Source organism: Anastrepha obliqua, chromosome 5, assembly GCF_027943255.1.
Source record: "Anastrepha obliqua isolate idAnaObli1 chromosome 5, idAnaObli1_1.0, whole genome shotgun sequence".
Lineage (NCBI taxonomy): Eukaryota > Metazoa > Arthropoda > Insecta > Diptera > Tephritidae > Anastrepha > Anastrepha obliqua.
In genome coordinates, this window is record NC_072896.1 from 89,936,534 (window position 1) to 89,959,027 (window position 22,494).

The 22,494-nt window shown below is 35.6% G+C and overlaps 1 protein-coding gene across 5 annotated transcripts in view; it reads left to right on the forward strand.

The window, feature by feature from the left end:
• The window catches only part of LOC129249198 (uncharacterized), a 158,762-nt gene that overhangs the window by 39,102 nt on the left and 97,166 nt on the right, over positions 1-22,494 (forward strand). The window lies entirely within an intron of this gene.

A 22,494-nucleotide genomic window follows, 5' to 3' on the forward strand; every position in this document is an offset into this window, starting at 1 on the left:
AATTTGAAATTTGAATTTTTGTGATTTTCACAGCTGAATTGGCATTCGTGTTGGGACAGGGATTTAGTTCAGCAAAGCTAAAATATTGAAATAAAATATTCGAAGATCGAATGATTGGTCAAACCGTCCCCTTAGTATAACAATAGCCTATGTGCTCATAGGCTATTATTTTTTTATTGAATTTTTGGATTCTCCATCGTCGATTTTATATGTGGTCAAAATTTGGTCAAATTCTAGTTCCACAAAGTGCGTCAAAACGTCAGTCAATAATAATAAATATTTACAGACATAACGAGATTTGAGTGAGAGCTACTTTCGACAAAAAGTTTGAAATTCATTTTCTCAAAACATCAAAAAATTTATAGGCTATTTTAATACTAAGGGGACGAAACTATATAAACGAGCACATGGAAACTGTGATTCGGCTCCATTAGACATTTAGTTTACTTTTTTTTACTTATTTATGTAGTACAAGGTAAGACCACAGTCGTTTAAAAGTACTTCAATCTATATAAATTTTGACAAGCATTAACTTAAACCGCTAAAACTAAATGTTACCTAACCATTTAGAGACAATTCAAGTGCCGTAACTAATCAAAATGAACTCAAAAATTATACTGACTAAATGGGTACTATAAAACAAGTTGTGGAAGTCATTTAAATTAAATTTTTGTCCAAGTTTAATGCAAAGTTTTACTCTTTCCAACGAAAAAAAAAATGCAAAAATATTTATGCGTCATTTATTTATTCCAAACGCTAAATGGAACGCCCTGTACATACATATCCGTGCTGTAGAGCGTTGCGCTCACGTACAATATTGCAGATATTTCGGAAAATCAAGAATGCCCACCTGCAGTGCTTTAGATGTTTGAAAAGTTTCGCCTATTCATACATAGGACAGACATTCAGCACCTACAATGGCCACAAGAAGCTGGGAAAAAACAAAGGTTGTTGCATTGCAAATTTGTTTTTAAAAATCTGGTAAATTTTTGCAGAAAGGCAATTTCAAACAAACGAATTACAAATAAATTATCTAAAATTTGCCTACTGGCTATAAAAATTTTTCAAAACTCTGCTGTGCTTAGATATTTATTGGCACCCAGAGCATTCCTGGATACTCTATTTATACCTATCGTATGATAATGCACTATTCAAATCTTTGTTTGTTTTTCTTCATTTTATATAAAAATTTTTCAAATTCTCTAAACGGTTCGAAATTATTCCATGTGCCACCTGCTGGTGATAGCACAGCTAGAGAAAGATTCCTTTTCAGAGAAAAGTCCAGGTGAGTTAAGACTCTGAGCAGTATAGATATAGAAGAATAGAATAGAATAGAATTGTGGTTTCCACTTCGACCTCCTGGCCTTTTGTACTCTCTACTCTTCACAGCACTTCATTCAAATCCAGTTGCCTTATTAAACTTAAGATCCAGCTGATTTGGGCTAAGAATGTATCCCTTTCTTTTGGCTGCCGAGATGTCTCAACACTCTCCGCGCTATAGCGCTACATTTAAGGAAAAGGTGTATTCGAGTCAGTGGGTCATATCCCCATACTGTACAGATGTATGTCTGCAATAGCCTCCCTCATTTTATTCTTAGGGAGGAATATAAGTTTGCGTGCATCACACACAGATTTTGCCCCAAAAATGAAAATTTTGCTAATAGACGTAACCGGTTAAGTGGAAATGCGACTCGTCGCTTATGATTATTTTGGACACAAAAACATCCTTGGCTTGATAGTAATTCACAAGCGACTGACAGTCATTAAGAATGTAGGTCTTTCACAAAAATTCGTTTTAGGGTCCCCCTGGTTTTTTCCAATTGCATCGGCTGGTTGATGTTTCTTCATTCTCAGCGACATCGGCGACCACAGACGCGATATTTTGGCCCGTCCATGCGACCAGTCTGGGGGCAGCCAAGCTCTGCGAGGTCTCGGGTGGCTTCAGCCTTTTAGAGTCGAGCAGATAAGCGCCGGAATGTTTGCCCAATTGGCGCAAAATGATTAGTAAATTGACGTTGATATTCACACTGCGACAATACCTCCGACTGATTATTTTTTTACTAATAAAATACGGGATTTTTTTTTAATTATTGCATGCTTATTATTTGGCGCTTTAAAATGTTTGGTTCGGTTCCACTTCTGCTTCTTGAGCTTATCCAAAAATCGGTTAGGTGTTAAACCCCTGTCGGACACTTTTTTTAAAACCTTCAATTGGGCTCCCTGGTTCGACATTTTTTCGTGATTCGACGTTCCTTTTTAAAAGGTTATATCCATAAATCGATATGAAATTAAATTTTAGAAAGCTACCTGGAAACTATAGTCGCTAACTCTAATAGAATTATACTAAATTCACGCCCAAAGTCGATAAAGTCTGACCATAAAAGTCGTTCTGCACTCTTAAAGCAATGGACATGGCGTATGAGTAGCGCAAATGAGAAATTACCTCTTTGCCGAAATAAAATTTAGTTAACTGCCAACAGCAGTCAGCGCACGCTTCCCTCCCCCAATAGGTGTACTCCATACCGCTTCGCTCGAAAACAAAACCTGTCATTAATCGAAATCACTTGCCATTTGCACACAAAACCTCCCATACAACAGCATTTCTGTGCTGGTACACAAACACTTGCCCGCAAATGCTTTTACACGTAAATAAATCACCCACACATTACTAAAAAAGAAATATCGTAGTGTGCACAGGTGTGTGTGTGTGTGTAAGTAAGTGAGGGGGCGACGAAAACAATGTACAATGATTCAAATTGTAGTTTAGTGCTGTAGAACAACGTAGATGGTTTTTGTATTTCGATTTCACCTCCATATATTTTTCCCTCTTTCGTTAACCTCTGCCCTGTCGTCGATTACAATGCACGCACAAACACAACTTTGAGTCGGTGTGGACATTATATGCGTTGTACTGTACAAGCTTCCCATGAGTATCCGTGTGCTATGAGAATGTGTTAGGTGTGTGTGAGTTTGTTATCATTTATAGGCCCGCCCTCTCGGCCCCCACAAAAAGTTCATTGGTATTCATGCGACTGTGCATTTGTTACACATTCATAGTTGCTGTTGCTGGTTGTAATTGTATTGGTAATTGTACTAATAGTGGTTGTGTTATCTTTACTGTCAGTTATTTAGTTTGCGAATGTGTGTATGTGTAGTGTGCATTTATCTCTCCTCTGTTCGATTGTTTGTTTATTCCCTATGTCCGCTTGTCCACCTCTTAATAGTTCACGCTTCAGCAAATAAATATTTACTTGCTTATTTGTTCATCCGTACTTTTCTGCGCGGCTGCTGCTTATCCTGTCCATTCAGATTGTATCTCTTCTAAATAGGACTTCCACACAACTCACAACTTTCCGCTTATCGTTTGTCCCATTTTTTTTTTGCAATATTTTTCCAACAACTTTCAGCTTGTTGATCGCTTGTATTCTCGATTGTCATGCGAAAAAGTTTATTGTGCTTGGTGTGGTTGTATTGTAGTCGCATAGATGTCAACCACAGAGATGAAAGTATGAAGTTTTTATTTTGTTTTGATGCTTTGGGTCAATATTTTTATTTTTTTTTTAATTTTCACTCTCCGCAACTTTTTTCAGCAGTATTTACGAAAAGCTTATGTTTGTAATTGAGTAATTTGTTGGGCTTGTAATGGACATATGTACGTATATGTGTGCTTTTGCGTGCATAAACTGGCAAAAGAAATAAATACGCACACAAACAATTTTTTAATGCTGAAAGTGGAAATGGAAAATATTTAAATTTGGAATTCGATAGATGAATGGTTAAGAGATGAAGCTTTTACATATCCAGCCAGGGGGCCCGCACTCAGATGAACCTATTATACATAGTAAAATTACATTTCTGAATATTTTTTAAATAAATAAAACAAAAACTTTTTATGATCAAAAAATGTCTGCGATAAAAAAAAATTTACGATAAAAAGTACGATAAAAAATTGTACTATAAAAAAATTTACGATAAAAATTACGATAAAAAAAATGTTACGTTAAAAAGTCTGTCCACATTTTTAAACATAAATAGAATAATGCCTAATTTTTACAAATTTTGCCTAATAATTTTGTAATTTTTTGTTTGGAAATTAAAAAACATTTTCATATTTAAAAAAATGTTTGCGACCGTTTCCCTTTTCCTATTTAAAAAATGTTTTTGTTAAAAACTTTCGCTTTCAGAGTTTTAAGATACAAAATTTATTTATTTCCTAGAAAATTTTCCAAGCAATATCGGTCAAATTATGAAAAATATTAAAGAATACTGACTTCATATTAGTATTTAGAAAACATTTAAGTTTTTTTATGAAACATGAAATAGCTTGAAAATTGCAGTGTTGCAGAATCACACATTTTTTTAGAATGGCTAATTCTTAATTTGATTTCAGTAAGGGAAAAATAATAATTTAATAGAGAAAAATTTAAAAATAAAATTTGTTATTTACAAGAAATCCCGAAACTATAAAAAAACAACAAATTTTAGTATACTTTTGAAACCCAGTATTTTATTTCAGTAAGGGAAAAATAAAGAAAAAATTAATGAATAAATCAAAAACAAAATATGGTATTTGCGAGAAAACCTGAAAATTAAAAATGAAAATTGTGGTATATTTTTAAACGGTATTTCAATCTTAAATATTTTTAATAATTTGAATTTGATTTTAGTGAAAGAAAAATAAAAAATTTTTGAAGAAAAATTAAAAAAAAGAAAATTTGCAAGAAACAACGAAAATATAAAAAATTGTAGTTTTAAATATTTTGATTTCTGTAAGGAAAAAATAAAAATATGTTATCCAAACAACGATAGAATTCGTATATATGAATTGTTTAAATTTTATTTAATTTTTTAATTTAATGAAATTTAAATTGTTTTATGAAATAATTTGTATTTTAAGCAAAAGATAAAAGAACTTTAGTATATTTTTAAAGGCTATTTAATTTTAAAATATTCTGAATAATGTGAATTGTTTTACAGTAAAAGAAAAATATAAAAAATTAAAGAGAAATTTAAAAAGAAAATTTAGCATTTGCAGAAAACTACGAAAATAAAAAAACAACAATTTGAAGCATACTTTTGAAGGCCTAAATAATTTTTAAATATTTTCAATACTTTGATTTGGATTTCGTAAAGGAAAAATGAAAAAGAAATTAAGAAAAATTCAAAAAAAATATTTGGTATTTGCAAGAAACCACGAAAATATAAAAAATAGCAAATTTTAATATACTATACTTTGGAAACCCATATACAATTTTTAATAATTTCAATTTGATATCAGTAAAGGAAAAACAAAAAAAGGAAATTCAAAAAGAAAGTTTTGGTATTTGCAAGAAAACGCGAAAATATAAAAAAAAAATTAATATATGTACATACTTTTGAAACCCTCTTTAATTTTTAAATATTTTTAATAATTTTAATTTTGTTTCAATAAGTAAAAAATGAAAACTTATTTTAGATAATTTTAAAAAGAAAGTTTTGGTATTTGCAAGAAACCACGAAAATATAAAAAACCAAAAAACTTTAGTTTACCTTTAAATATTTTAAATAATTCGAATTAGATTTCAGTAAAGGAAAAGTAAAAAAAATTAAAAAGAAATTAAAAAAAAAAATATATTATTTTGTATTTGCAATAAACAAAGAAAATATGAAAAACAACGATTTTTAGTTCAAAATATTTTAATTAATTTCAATTTGATTTCTAGCATATTTTTTAAATTCTATTTAATTTTTTAATTTAAGGAAATTTTAGTTTTTTTACGAAAGAATTTGTATCTAAAGCAAAAAAATATTATTACATTAAAAAATACATTTAAAAGTAAGCATTTTTATCTTAACACCAAATTGTGTAAATAAAATTGAATATTTTTTTTTTTATTCAACCCTTAAAATCTATTTCTTATGTATATGTATAATTTAGATTTTGTTTTTATTTTTTTCGTGAAATTTATTTTTTAAATTTAAATTTAAATTTAAGCAAACAACGGAGTTTACTGCTTTTAAATATCCGGGTCCTTGCGCTAATCCCACGCAAGAGCAGTTGCAGGCAAGCCAAAGTTTTGCTGTAATTTCATTAAACAAATGACGAGATCTGCACACAACTCAATTTGAATAACATACATACATGCATACACACATACAATGCACACATATATACATACGGACCTGCATAGTAAAATTAGCCCACTAAAAGCTATTCGTTAGCTTAGATCCTTTGCCCATAAGCTGCGGGCGGACCCTCATGAAATCCGCTTACAACTCAATTTGTACATAAAACTTTATTAAAACAACCCGTCACCTTTAATTAACTTGCATGCAAACATGCGTACGTGCATACATACAGACATATATCCTATATACCATAGAAATAAATTTAGATTTGCCCTGCTATATACGAGTTTATGGATGTCCGTGCCAGGATTGAGCTCTACAAAGACAACAAATAGTAGCAGGAAAGTGACAATAAATATAATTTTGCACAACTATTATAGCAACATATACACAGCTATATATACGTGTGTGCAAGAGTGTGCGCTATATACACAAGAGTGTAAGAGTGTGCGCGTGTGGTGAAAATCATTCGTAGCTGGCTCATCTGGCACTCAAACTAAACTAGTTGGAGCCAACTTTGAGACATTGGGCAACTTGTTAATGCCCGTATTAATTTTCAAACATCTTCATTCCAGCGCTGCTTAAGCTGCATTGTTGTAGTCTATATGCACTGCTGCTTAGCTGTTGATGCCACAACTTTGCGGTGTCTACATAGCCTACCGTTGTTCGTTGTTAATTTCAGACTCCTTTAAATGGTATTGTCGTTGGTTGCTTGTTGGTATTGCTGCCATTTCATTTCAAAGGTCAACAAGTAATGCGGGCGATCAGGTTTCAGCGCCAACCATTCGCTATACAGAAAGGAGTGGGAAGTGAGAAAAGCAGAAGTCAGCGCAACTGAAAGTAATCAGAAGCTGGAAGTTAGCGTACAGACATAAATATAAATGCATGAATGCTTAACTGTTTGTATGTAGAAATAATTTACAGTTCTCTTCTCGTCTTAGTTGGCAAATACATGTATTACAAGTAGAGTGCGCTTACTATTTCTCATCCACCTTCCAGCGCACTCAACGGTAATTTTTCACCTTCAATCCATACAACACAATTTCAGCCACGCCATCGTCCATTCATTTACTCATTCATTCATTCGTTCATTTGTAATATTTTATTCGTGCTCGGATGGTTTTCCGCTTGCCTTCCTTTACTGCTAAACGTACCTTAGAGGTATGAGTAGATTTGTAGGTCTGTAGATACCTTCCGCTGTTTTACTTGACTATCCAACTTTAGCAGCAGTCATTCCACTCCTTTCTACCAATTTATCATTGCCACTGCATCTTCTCATTGCTACAGAAACTGCTTATTTTCGGCCAGTCCACAACGAGTTGTTGGCTACCAACACCGCACTTGCTTGCTGGCGGACTGGCCGCTGCTGCTGCTACCGGTACTTGTGCTACTGCTCGTCGTCCTTGATGGCCTTTGCGTTTTCATATTAGTGCAGCCATAAAATGAACTGACAGCCAACTGATGGTCACAATTATGGCACAAGAAGGGCGCAGAACTACCGATAGCATGCAGCATGCAGCATACAGTAGGCAGGAAATGAGTTCAACTGTAAAGGAACTGTGAAGACCAAAGCACAGCAGCTTCGCTTCTACTCCTTCGCCACTGCCCTTGCTGTCCGTACGAATTTTCGTTTCCGCAGCAACGATGCGCACTTAAACTGAAGATGGGTTTATAAAACCCACTCAGGTGGCATGCGAAATGGAAGTAGGCTACGCACTGTGACCCTTTTGAAATATGCATTAGCTCGTACACGAAAATTTTTGGTAGTAGTTATAGGTTATAGGTTCTCATCAGCCGCATGGTATCCTTTTTGGAATCCCACACCACACCGCACTACATTATTTTGTTGCTACTCCAGGCTGAATAATGTTCAGTAATTTCCCAATTTGCGCTCTGAAGCACAAACATTTCTTATTGGTTTGCGGTGTTATACGCAGCAGAAAAAAATTGCCTTGCTGTTGTTAGAGCATTCCAATAGCCAGTTATTTGTTTGTGCAACTATCGCTTCCGCCTCCAGTTTCGTGACGTTTGTGCTTGCTGGCTTTTAGAATTCATCAATTTTCCTTAAACGTTTTGTTTGTATCTGCCACATGCATGTTTTTTGTGTTGAGCAGCAGGTGTTTTCTGAAATCGGTTTTCTCAGAAAAATCGAGGATGTGGGTGTAACAAGAAAATGGTTAATTATTAGAATTGAAGTAGAAAAAGTGAAACTCAGTAGGAGAATATGCAGCTGAGTCATATTTGCTTATTGAGTAGGTTCGCTAAGTAACGCAATGATGGCTTAGAACAACCATTTGTCAGTTAGTGATAGAACAAATAATCTGCCGTTTCATACTTAAGGTGGGTAAAATGCATTCGGTGGACGAGGGTATATTTTTAAAACCTACCGCTTTTCGCAAGGATGTTAGATTACCAGGTTTACTATTTAGCTATGGTACAAAAGAAAATTGTGAGGGAACTTCGGCTGCGTCGTCAGTTGAGAGATTCGACAACCGAATTCTGCACCATCATTTCACAGTCGTCCATTCAGTCGTTGTTCAAACGGCAATGAAGCATCATTGCTTGATATTTTCGTGCATTACTAACACAAGCTAAATTTTATTGAACACATTCCAAGTGACGTCAGCCCATCAACTGATTCTGTTCAACTCGCTGTGAGCCGAATAACGGTCTGCTAAATAGAAGACCTCTAAAAATATTTTTACCTTGGTTCCAACCAGCTCTAGGAAGAATAAATCATTACTCGAAGTTTTCTTTGATGTATGTGAAAATGAATCAGCTCTAAGAGTAAAGGCGAGTCAACTGTCGCATTTATAATATCGAAAACAAAGCAGAGTGAAAATATGCTTCTTCCAGTTTGTAACGATTTTAAATGGAGAAATGCACGACTTGCCTTGTATGAAGTTATCGGATCTGTGATGTTTACAAATCTCAGTGCAAAACGAAGATATTTTTTTTTCATGGGTTCAAGTCTATTGATATGGCACTGATGAAGCCGCTTAATTCGTGTCCTCTCTGATGCGTCATAGGACCTCTATAGAACGCTTCCACCGGTCAGGATGCCTTAAGTTTTTTTCGAGGGTTATCTTTTATGTGCACCTAGGGCGTCCTTTTTTCTATTGCCTTGCGGGTTCCAATCGAGTGCTTGCCGGAATATTTATGTGTGATCATTTCGAATAATAGGGCCAATTCACCTCCACTTCCTCTGCTTTATTTCATTCTGGATTGGTAACTGGTTACAATTCGCCCAAAGTTCGCGCTACGAGCTTTTGCAATTCTGGTTTGTATGCCATCTTCTGCACCTACGTCCGTAGAAATTACACTTCCCAGGCAGGTGAAGTTGTTGACATTTTGAATGCTGAAATTCATAACGCTAAAGCTACTACTTGGTTCCGCGACATTTACTACAAGCGATTTAGTTTTTTCCCCATTAATCTTCAATTCAATTTGATTCTTCCACCCAAACGTCGAGGTTCTTTTGCATTTCGGAGCGCTTTGTTGGGTATAGCCAGGCCAGCGTAGTCGCTGTATTTTTGCACGCTTAGCTGTGTCCACATCCCTATATAGCCCTTATAGCTCGCTGTTTCCAAAGATCAGTTGACCAAAGATCTTACGGAGAATTTTTCTCTCGAAGGCTTCGAAAACTTTATCATTTGCTGTTGACATGGTCCATGCTTCATCGCCATATAGCGGGACGGAAATGATGCGCATTTGGTAGAGTGTCAGTTTGGCCCTTCATGAGAGAGATCTACGTCTCAATTGCTTAGTGAGCCCAAAGTAACATCTGTTTGCGCGAGTTATTCCCCGTTTGACACTCAAGCTGATATCGTTGTTCATGCTGGTCCCAAGGTAGACAAGATGTAAAGAAGTACTGAGGAAATTTCAAAATTCTAATAAATTTTCTGTAATGGTAAACAAAAATTAAAATAAACAATTAACCCTATTCGGGTATTTAACTGAGCTCCTTCTGCTATTTGTGGGGTGAATCTTCATGTTATTTCACAAATGGTGGGGCCTACAGTTTTAAACTGACTCCGAATGGCAAATGTTTTTTATGACTTGCATTTTCGTAGCACAAATACACTCGGAGATTTGTCATTGCCCGAATTGGGTTCCTTGCAATCTTTGTCGAAGAAAATCCTGCAAGGCACTGAAATCTGCGCAAAGTCAATTTCTTTTAAGCAAGCCCATGGCCCGCCGTATTATTAAACTCAACAAAGCATTTTTTTTTTTGTTTTTACTTCAAGAAATCAGGCTTGCATATGTCGCACTTGCACACATCACTGCCTTTCGCGTGTTTAATTAAGTAACCGCTGTTTCAAAAATTGCTCTTTTTCTGACTCATATACTTATGCCACCAGCTGTGCTTATTAACCACCGTTTTGGTTTTTTTCTTTTATATTCCCTCAGCCGCTGTTTTTCTATGCCGCCACACCAATGCTTGCTTGTAAACATTTCTCTTTCTTATTGCTCACTCACTCTTTTTTGCCTCACCCTCCTTCCAACGACAACTTGTTGCTCAATATGCTCCCCCGTTAGGTTTTTCCTTTTATTTTCATTTTATTTGATTACATTTACCCCAATTTCTGTGGCCCGTGAAATTGCCACCTCTTCGTCCATTTCTAACATTTCATGCTTTTTATTAATTTAACCATTTTGCGTCTACATTTCCTTCGATTTGTTTTTCTCTCTGTCTCTCTTCATTCATATCACGCCCCTTGTTGTTTTTGTTGTCGCTGTTATTTCATAAATATTTAATTCGTTCGTCACAATATGTGGCGCCGCCGCCGCCTCCTATTTCTGGCAGTCAAATCTAGATGCCGGCTGAGTGCCAGACTTCATCGCCATTGTATGTGGGCCGTTTCGTGTGTCCAGAACTTAATACTTTCCACTATGGCGAAGCGTATTCCTTTTTCTTGTTCCAGCTGTTGGCACTCTGTCGCCAGCTTTCATAGGGTGTGCATGCGACGTGCCTATATTTGTGCGTATGTATTCCCATTTTAGGCGTTGGGGTTTCACTTTAATCCGCTTGGGTGTTGATACATTTTCAGAATCTAATACATGGCTTTATTAGATTTCCTTTTCTGCAGTAAAAGCAGTCTTTTATCGTTGTGTGTATATATATATATTTTTTTTTTGTTTTTTTTGTATCAACAGCTGGCTTTGCATTTCACGCAGCCCCTTATTTGGTTGGACATTTAATAACCAGCAAGTTGGTTGTTTTGGGTAATATATATGTGTTTTTCTTTTTGAGTTGGTTTTACTTTATAGATTGCTCAGGCAGTGCAAAGTCTTCACTTAGAATATCAAGCCTTTGAGTTTGAAAGGTGTAAGTGAAATAGGGTCGTATATGGAACGCACGAACAATGACCGCCCGCAAAAAACCTTGACCCCTTATAATCCGCTGATTTCAAAAGCACGAGAACGCCCAAGAGTGCAGTGGCTAGACCAAGCGATCATGGAGCTGAAAAACATGCACGTAAATAACGGGAGGGAATCAGCCAAAAATCGAACCGCCTGGAAGAAAATTGCGAATGATGCTAAAACTCACCCCGAGCTGTAACGCTACTTGATACTGATGAAGTGAAGTATCAAATTTCGAAAACTAATTTTACCAAAGACATAACAAAAAATTTACTTAAGGAAGCGCAAACTATTTATATCTTTTTTTTTTCTTTTTTAAATATTTTTTTATATTTTCTTTTCACAATATCACTCATTTCATTTTTTTCTTAATATCTCAAGAACATTGCGTCATAACTGATAAAGTTATGAGGATTTAATCATTCGTAGCTACAGACCGGTTTTCTGTACCTTCTCGATTTTAAACCTTTTTTCTGAAAGTTGTTATTTTTGAAGTCCGTGACTACCATAGCTTTGAGATTTTACATAGTACTTCTTCGCATATTTCACTAGGTACTTATGAGAGCTTTTTTTGCTCTTATTTTTAATACTTACAATTATTAATCTGTAGCAGTAACAAATAAGGCGATTTTCTTCTTAACAAAAATCACTTTTTTGGCCTCCAAATGGTACGAAAAATTGAAAAATCGAACAACAAATTTTTCTCTGCACACTTTCGCTGGTTGTTTGAATGCGCTTCTCCACCTATTTATGGCATGCGTCTTGATGTTGTTCGAGGAACCAACAGTTTTATGCTACCTTCGAACGAAAAATGGTTTTTTTATTAGAACCAAGCGGCGACTATTCTTTGAAAAGAAATCACCTATCATTTCGTGTTTCATGGACGGAATTTCAAAAACGGGCGCTACCGAATGAAAGTCACGCTCCTACCCATTTGGCTACGATGGCTACAGTTAAAACAATTTGTAAGCAGTAATTGTTTTCACCGCATTAACCTTACCCCTCCAGCCTTAACAAGCTATAAATTCCTTCATATCTATATTCCCAACAATTTCAAAGTGCGTAGACAAACGCACTTTTCCCCCGCTGTAGTTATTAAATTGTTGTTTTAATTCGTTATTAATAACATTTCTTAGCCATCAATATTTCAACAGCAGCTCACAGAGTTCATGCCTCACGACAACCCTTGAACTTTGCGAGACTAACCTGACATCTAGTTGTACACCTTCCGAGTAGCTCACTTTCACACTAAAATGACTGGCAACTCAATTTCACAATTAATTAAGTAAAAGACTTCACGCCTGAGCGGCTATCAAAGTCAAAGTCACTTAAAACCTAATCAGATGCCCTGTCAGGCAGGCAGTCAAGAATATCTTCATCAAGAGCCAACAACCGGGGCGGCCAAATACCTACGCCACAACTACAAACTCACCAGTGACTTACCAAGAAACTTTAAGGAATTTCCGCTTAACAGCCTTGAGGTCAATCAACATCAATACCACAACAACTAACCATAAATAAACGATGGTGAATGTATTTTATGAAATTAAAAGTAACAACTTCAAGCATAATACAATTTTGTATTACATCCAATGCACACACTTTCGTTTATTGTAATCTTAAGTAAAGTGAAAAGCAAAATAGTTGGAAAACGAACGGCTGGTAGCGCAAAAGGAAGTCAGCGCACCACCGCAAACTCGACGAAATTACGTTACTAGCGCGATTGCGTGCAAAGCCAGAAGGCAGGACAATACTTATGCCGCTACCACCACAAGGAATACCGAGGTAAGATGCTAGTTATGCATCCATGCGATGTAGGCGGCAGGCTGATGGCAGTCAATATTGCAGCTTACCTACTTTTCAGCGCTCAACTGATTTGAGCTGTGGGTTAATGTTGCTGCTAAAGGTGGCAGCGGTGACGTTAACAGGGGCAGCCATTGAGCCATCAGATGCCAATAAAAGCAGCAAAACATTTAGATACGTGCACCTGCAATCGACGTCCTGTCTGGAAAAGCTGCAACACTTTGTAATATCGGCTTCGTTCTTCGTATCGACATAAGATTTACTTCAGTGACAACAGCATGAAACTAAGGACTTTCGCTACATGTCCTCAAATACGGAACGTTGTCATTGTCAGCGATGGGTTTTGTGTGTACGTTGTTGTGTGTACCCAACAAGAATAAGTACAAGAATGAAAGATATACATTTCAGTTTTCTATGTTTGTTTTTTTTTTCGATTTATTTATTTTCATTATTTATTCGAAAGCTGTCAGTCACTTTTATAGACATTTACATATTCTTAATATTGAGTAAAATTTTCTACGGACTGTTTTATAGCATCTTTTTGAAGTGGCCCATTTAGGAACACTTACGCTACCAGTCTGTACTACTTGATTATCTTCTACCTAATATCAGTTGTCCAGAATTTAAAACAGTTTTTTTTTTCTTTTAGGCAAAAATTAATGGTAACCTTATACATCATGCCTAATATTTTGAGCATTTTATATACCGTCTATAGTTTTTTCCAACTAAAATAGTTAGCTTAACAAAGAATTATACTTATAAAAATAAATACATATAATGAAAAATATTAAGAAATTCTAAAGAAGTTCGCTGAAAAACATTTTTATGATCAGACTTCTTTTGCTCCATTCCGTTATTTTATTTTCAAAAAAATTATAGAGTAACCCTTTCAAAGTGGTCCACTTGTAACCACTTCATCAACTAGACCATCAATTTGTCTATTTTGAAGTTTTTAAAATATGTGTATATTCACAAGAGATAAGTAGGTAGTACCAACTATTTTAAATTGTTAGACAAAACTTCCAAGCAAGTAGAGCACTTGCGACCACTTTGCAACTAGTCCCACAGACTAACTTTACTGTAGGGCAAAATCAAAATTTCTATAATAATATCTAGTTTCCCACACTGGATTCTGGTAGAGAGGGCAAACGAAAAAATAAACGTGTGTGGGTGTTTTGCTAATTTACATCTGAATTTTACTTTTGTGTTGTCGAGGTCGAAGTTTTCATTCTTTTACACATTTATATGGTGCTAAATTGGTCTGGGAACTACGAGATCCTTACCGTTTAGATATATGATATGCTCAGCAGTTATATGTAAAAAATAACAGAGCACATTTTTGTGGAACATTTTAACCCTCCAACTCCTAAATAGATGGGTGTTTTCTGTCTCTTTTGCGAAGAAGTACAAAACATACTCATAGCAGAGTTAAATGTATCATGAAAATATTTTTCATTAATTTTTCAGAAATTTTAACAGAAGTCTCTTTGGACACTAAAGCTCTAAACTCTTCTTAAGCACCAAGAGTCGGAACGAAAAATGAAAAAATAAAGGTATGCAAAATAAAGGATCTTTGACCGCATAACAAAAAATCGAGACGTAAATATGGACATTTTTTATTTTCTTTTTCTTTTGTTTTTTTAATTTTTTGTATTTCTTTTTTTTTTTTGTTGTGTTACCTTGCCACCTAAGAACTCCATTGATTCCGCTGGATTAGTGTTATTAAACGAATTCCAAGCACAAGTCGCTTAACAATCATTCTACAGCAGTTTCGTACATTTATTTTACATTTATGTATATTACGAATAGCTGTTTGATACCAACAACAATAATTTTCGGATCGCAAATCCATTAAACTCGAATCCTTCAGGACAAAACTTGTGATATAATATTTCGAATGCCAAAATTACCTCTAAAATAAGTATAAAACCGTGAAATCCTGAGCAAAACATAATTTTTACGTAACTTTCCTCAAAGTAGTGCATATGCGACCACTTTGGTAACCAGTACTTTTCAAAATTCTTTACTTCACTTCCATCTAAATCTTTATGCTGCCCAAAACTTCATGTAAACTGCATATACAAATACATTATTGGCCCGCAAAACCTTTGTTAGCTGTTTGGCAGAGCTCCTCCTCCTATTTGTGGTGTGCATCTTAACGTTTTCCTACAAATTCAGAGGCTTACATTGCTAGACTGCCTTTAAACGGCAAATAATTTTTTATCAGCAGCTCTTTCATGGCAGAATGCCATGGTATGCCATTCCTGCCGAGCTTGCGACAGCTATACAGAAAAAAACATTTTCAAATCAACCGAATAGTAGTCACGCACACAAACCTACACGGCTACGGTAACCGCCAAGCACCTACAGTCAGGGCAAATCGATATTTCAATTTGATAAACTTACCATGGAAGGCTTTATCGGCAACAACCAAGAAGAACAACCGACAGGCAGCAGCAGCATCAATAACAGCCACCTACAGCGATTGTGAGCCTCAAATATGCACACACATTCACTTTTCATCTTAGTATTAGTGCGAAACAAATTCGTGTGAATGCGAGAGGGTTTGTGTGTGCGTAGGAATGTGACTGCTGCCGGTGTGGCTTACACACCCAACAGAACAGTGCATAGAGATGATGTGTCATTCAGACCATCCAGCTTTTCACGGACATCCTAAAGAACTTGTTAAGGAAACTATTGTAGTTTGTGTCAACGCTGTTCCTCGTTTACTGCTGCTGCTACGCTGCATTTGCTATCAATAGCGCTGTGACATTTGCTGCTCCTTTCATATCCTTAGCTTTTATTACTCCTGTCGGTGTTGCTCTATGATGGCACCAAGCAAATTACATTAGATTTCGGTGTCATACTGTGCTGTGCTTTGAATTTTCCTTCCAATCTGCTTCGCACATAAACTCGTAAATACATGTGTATGTGTTGGTGCGGGTGTGTGTGGTTTTTGTCAGAACGCAAATTAAATTGTGTACAGGCACTTAAAGTAGTATATTAAGATCCTCTTTGTCTAAACTCAACTCCGGCGCATTGAAGAAATTTCATCGCAGAGAGCAAAGAGCGATAGACGTTGGTAGTTGCAGTGAGCGAGGGAGAGCAAGCGGCGTGTCGAAAGTGTGAGTGTGTATGCCGCTGCTGTTAAGGCTTAAATGTTAAGCAAACTGTATTTAGCGCATTTGATAGCAGGTTTACTCAAAAAATCACAGCAATAAAAAGCAGAATCACAATAGAGAGGAACCTCACACTTTGTGAAGCCGAGACAATAACAAATTAGTTTATCTCCAGGCGTTTACTTTGCAAGGATTAATGAGCTTACAAGAAGCATGAATTTCAGATATTCATTTGTGTGAACTTCAATTGATGCACTTGGCTTATATTGTCTAATCTTAGGATTTTAATAAATTGTTAATTGAATGCATTTACCAGTTTTCTATTGTTTTACTTGCTGAATTAGCAAAAATTACAAAGGCAGTTATTAAATATTTTAAAATATCTAATTCCAATTAACAGGGAATATTGTTGGCTTACTTATATGCATACATACACATACATATGTACATGTAAATATATGTTAATAAGCCGTTGCCTCAACGCTAAATGTTTGCAGTTTATAGCGGCAATTTCAATTAAATTAATTGCAACTTTTCAGCAACCAACTAACATCAGTACGCCAATTTCCCAATTGATGCACGGATAGGTGTGTATGTATGTATGTGTGCGTCTGTATGCATGTGTTTGCCTAGCCAGTGCATCCATTTATGTAATTGCGTGTTATGCAAATTAGAATATAAATGTTTACTTAATAACACTGTGAAAAAATTGCTTGAGAAACGGGTGCGCTTTTACAAGGAGAGCGCAGCAAAATCTTGAATATTCGTAGAGTGAAAATATAATACGTGCATTTACCTTAATTAACCCTTTCGCTACATCTTTTTATTGGGCCATCCAAAAAATCCAAATTTTTGTCTGAGTATTTATTTTAGGACCAATAACAATACAAAAAATTTTGTTTTTCTTTTTTTTTTTGTTAAGTGCTTTTTTTAATGTTGTATTCGTTTCAATCGCAAATAAACTTCTTCTGCAATCTAATGCAAGTTAACACCTTACGAGAAATTTGTTGCCATATGGCAACAAGCTTAGTTTTAAAAATTAGCACAGCTTTTAAAGCTGCGAGCGAAAAAATATTTATATGCCAAATGACAGATTGAACATTTTTCTATATACTTTATTCAAAACTTGTTGAAAACATTTGCCCAAAATGCCTCAAAAATCTGAAAATGCAAAATACAAATTTCAGAGTGAAGTGCTATATGCCAGAAGGCTTTCTTTAAAAATGTTGTATTACCGATATATAATGTGCGGTTATTATTTATTTAATTTCCGTTTAACCATTAAACTTCAATTTTTGAAAATATCTAACAAAAAAGTTGATATTTTTTACAAGAGAGTGTTGACGGCCTTTTAAAGTTTACTGTTGCCATATGGCAACAATATCGCGAAAGGGTTAAATAACTAATTAAATATTTAAATTAAATTTATTTTTAATTTTTTTTAAATACCCTTTTTTATTGTACTATTTTTTCACCCCTACAATCAATCATTAAAATAAGTCCAACAGGCAAAAGGGGCACCTTTAGCTACCCTAAAGAGACTGTTTTTTAGTTAGCGACGACTAGTTCCTGTTTGTCTTATAGTTAAATGAAGAAGTAGTTATTACAAAGAAAATATTATTACAAAGAGAAGATAACGTGACTGGTGTGTCATATTTCATCGAAAATATTACTTCTTTTTAAAAATTTCGAAAAAAATTGTATGAAGGGATCTTGTCGATTAGGGATCCCTATCGCATTTTCTATGGCTGGAGCTGTTGCACATTGACTGGTGAGGTGATTGACCGACATGTTATTATTTGTCCGTTGATTCAAATAAGTATATGAAGTGAAACTTCTTAGGCGTCGATGGACGAGCGAGAATGGAGAGTCAAATTTCAAGGCCATGCAATGTTTTGGGCATTTTCGTTCCACGAGTGAGAAAAAAATATAACGCAGAGGAAAAGGAGAGAGAGAGCTATACTTTATGTATATCTTAGATACACTTTAGGCTATTTTCCCTGAGTTTTTCCTTGTGGTTGCTAATTTCTAGTGAGAAATAACACTGCCTACTTTTTGGCGCTTGTTTTTTGGTGCAAACTTGTAGGAAATATATTTTTGGTGCCTACTGTTTGGGGCGTTTTTTGGTTCCAATTTTGGGCGTTTTTGTTTTGTGCCTACTTTTTGGCTCTTATTTCCGTTTCCTGGCTAGTGCTTGTGCGTACTAACTGTAAAGTGCTATCCATTCCGACGTCGGATTTATTGTGCCGTTGCTGCGGTTCTGGAATCGCTGCGCTTGTGGGGGTGATAAACGCTCGGAGTAGAGCGCGTTGTTGCCACGGTTTGTGTACGGCGTTTAGCTACACCGGTTGACCCATCTCCATTTTTTGTAAATTTTGTCTATTTGTATTCTCTGCAAATGTTGTAAATTTATTTAGATATATATTCTTCGTCTCTCTCTCTCTCTCTCTCATTCTATCTCGAGTCTCTCCCTCTTTTGAAAGTTTCACTTCTGTTATGTGTACTATGCTACACGCACTTTTTTTTGTTTGGTTAAATTAGCTTGACCGATTCGGAATCTGGTAACGGTGACAGTTTCTTCGACGTAGCGCAGTCGTTGGATAGAAAGGAATTTTATTGGGAGTTTTATTGGAAATGACATGTTTGTAAAAGTGGGTGTAGTTGTTATAATTTTGTGTGCTGTTGCTGGCTGCGATCGAATTGACAGCTCTTTTCATGTTATCATTGTTGTAGAATGGATCAGTGATAAGTGGCATTTTGGTGGCAAACTAGGCTAATTCTTCTGCTTTTTCATTACCACAAATGCCAAATGACTTTGTATCTAGAGTAATTTAAGCGTTTCGTTGTTGAGTGCTGAAATTGTTCACACATAGAAAGAGTGCAGCAACTGAATAAAAAGTTCGAGATATAAATAAAAAATTCATTCATTTCAATCAATCAATCATTGAGAGAAAAAAGTTTCGTTTTTTAAAAGGTGAAAAACGGTTTCTTTATATCCTAATTGCTGGAATGCGAGTTAACATTTTAAAAATAAACACCGAAATTATTTATTTAATATAGTTCCTATTTCCTCTTATAGAGTTTAAGTAGAAAGAAGTCAGAGGGAGCCTGTGAAAACTTTAGTCATAAAAATTCCTATTACCCATAGCAAATTGACATGCAAAATTTACAATTAGACGACTAGGGTAATGGAGATAGAAAGTGAAATAGTGAATTCTTTTACTACGATTCTCTGAATATCAACAACTATACTTTTCGAATTTTAAAATACAACTCTGTAGCTTTATGTTAGGCGCTTTCGATTCACCGCTTGGCAGCTTGCTAATTCTAGACTCTGCTCGCTCGACGGAAAAATTTTCCCGTGAAAGCAACAACAAAGTTATCGAGCAAGATTCGCCGCCAGTGAGTGCAATTATACCTAAAACTGTTGATTGCACTTGCTTAATTTTTGATCTGCAGTCAACAACACCATTGAGAAGAGCGAGCACCCAAGCGGTGTTGTCAGAGGGCGAGCATCACAAGTAAGTATCAATTTACACACAGAGACATATGGAAGGGAGACACTGGAAATTCTATTTTGTTATTTCATTCATGGCCTTATAGGCAAAATTGTCTTATTAATGCACATTAAGTGCCTCCAAACAAATATAAATTTTTAGCAGCTCTTTTCGAGCGCTACCAACATATTTTTATTAATATCAGTTGATTCACTTGCAAACGTTTGACGAATCGAAGAAGTATGTCATCTCTTTTTGGAGTTCACTAAAATCAAAACCTTTCTCAATTTTGCATTGCTTGTGGTTTTTTCATAATTTTTTTGAACAGTGAATTGTGACTGCTAAAATTCAAGCGAACCATTGCATTTTAAGTGATCAATATATTTTGGACATTGTTGTCAATTCTTCTAAAAATTTGTTTATTTGTAGGCTTGGGTATTATAAGAAGTCACTAAAAAATTTCTAATTCTGGAATTGCTTACCATAAATGTTGAAATTTTTGGTATGTTATTTTTTAACGTAAAATATCTTCGGTTATTTTTAATATTTTTATAACTTTTTTTTTATATTTTTAAAAACTATTTTTTTGCTCAAAATTTTGAACAATTTGGAAGAATATTGGGAAAAAATAGACGGATCTACAGTTTCAAACCGAGCGGAATATTTTTTTAAGAGAAACTTTTCTTGGCAGAAATCTTGCTGTTTCATGCACGAAGACTCGAACCTACGCACCTCCGAATGATAGTCACACATCAACCCATTCGGCTACAGTTGCCTTATGTCGCTTAAGTCAAATAAATGCCATTTTGGTTTTTTTTTTTTGGCAAATGTTGACCAAAAAAGATCTAGAATTTACGCGTGATCTGTATAAAAATAGTTAAAATATCTACGAAATTGGGAGAACTGTTTATATTTCGTAAAATTGTAGATACTTTCATTCGTTGTGATTGTCCGACAGAACGCTGAAACGTGAGCCTCTTTGACACAGTTGGCCGAAATTTATTATAGATAGGTAATATTATAAATTCTGCTCGATCCGCAAGTCAGCTTATCGCAAACAGGAAAAAACCGGACAAAATATCCACCCAAAAATTCTCTCTACCAGCCACTACCGCATCTCTCCGAACGTAAAAGAGGTTGAATGCTGGAAATACTAACTCTTTAATTTCTAACAGTGCATAATACAACAACACAACATTCCATTCATATGCATCACCACTTATCCACACACATATACACACTCTCTTCCTCCCACTATGCGCACAAATGCACTGAATATTCAAGGATTGCGAGGAAACCGCTTTTGCAACCGAAGCATTTGCACGCATTTGTATGCAAGATCATTGCTCTGGCAGCCCTACGCATTCCTGCTAATATTACTACTACTACTACATATACAATTTGCATGCACACATCTACATATGAATTTGTTAAAGTAGTGTGGGATGTGCATTTCATTACCAACACAACCGCTGGGATTATCACGGCAATGAGGGCAGAGCAAAGCCGCTAAGCGCAATGTTGCCAAGCCACGCGTAAATATTTAAGTAATCCAGTGCATACAAACATACAAATGGCACTAGCATATGTGTTGCCACATAACGATTAACCAACGTTTCTGCCTGTCTGCCGTTGCAATTGGCAATATTTGAGTGAAGTGAAAAAGAAGAATTTGTGGCATGCAAGAACAGGTGTCCAGCAAAAACCGCAATTACGCATAGCAATCGCAGATGCATCCATGCGCTCATTCATACATACATACAGACACACATATATATATATATTTATGTATGCATTATCGTGAATATTAGTGCTAAGCGCTCGCCGCACCATCATCAACAGCAACCAGCTACTCAGCGGGTGACGAGCTGGCTTGCAACTCTTCACGCTCATTGGTCTACGGTGTACCCCACAGCGCATCTCTAGCACTCATTTTCTCGTGTTTTTTTTCTGTTTGCATTTGCGCGTGTTTTGCAGCAACTTTTTAAATATGATAGGCTATCTGGTTGTTGTTGCTACGTGTGAGTCAAGGCGGTGGCAAACAACTCAATTAACCTCAACCTTCGTTACGCAATGACGGCTACAATGCAGCGTTGACAGTGGCAACAACAACAACAGCAAGCATATTGCAAATAATTATTTGTGTATGTCACAACAACAGCGATGACAATATAATAAAGAGAAATGTAAACAAAAACAAAAATAGCAACTAAAAGTAAATGCGATGACGTCAACCAAATTGGCAAGATATCTTCAATTTATTTATTAATTTAGTATTTTACTCAAAATGTGTGTCGATTTTTTTTATTTTTGTGTTAATTAGAAACGAAAGACGAGAAGGGAAGGATTTTTTTTTATTTCGCAGAAGCTCTTATTTGGAATAAAAGTAATTGCTGAGTAATCCCATTTGGGCGCCCTCTCCACAGACCGTAAGATCGAAGCGCAACTACTTAACCGGACGGTATGTAGACCGACACTAAACGACATTCATCGGGAAACTCTCGCCATCTTCCTAAACTACCGACCCTCGAATCGCTTTAGCGGTGCCCAACCACCACCCACTGTAGACGAAGAGCTTCAAGTACCTCATGAGACATATGTAA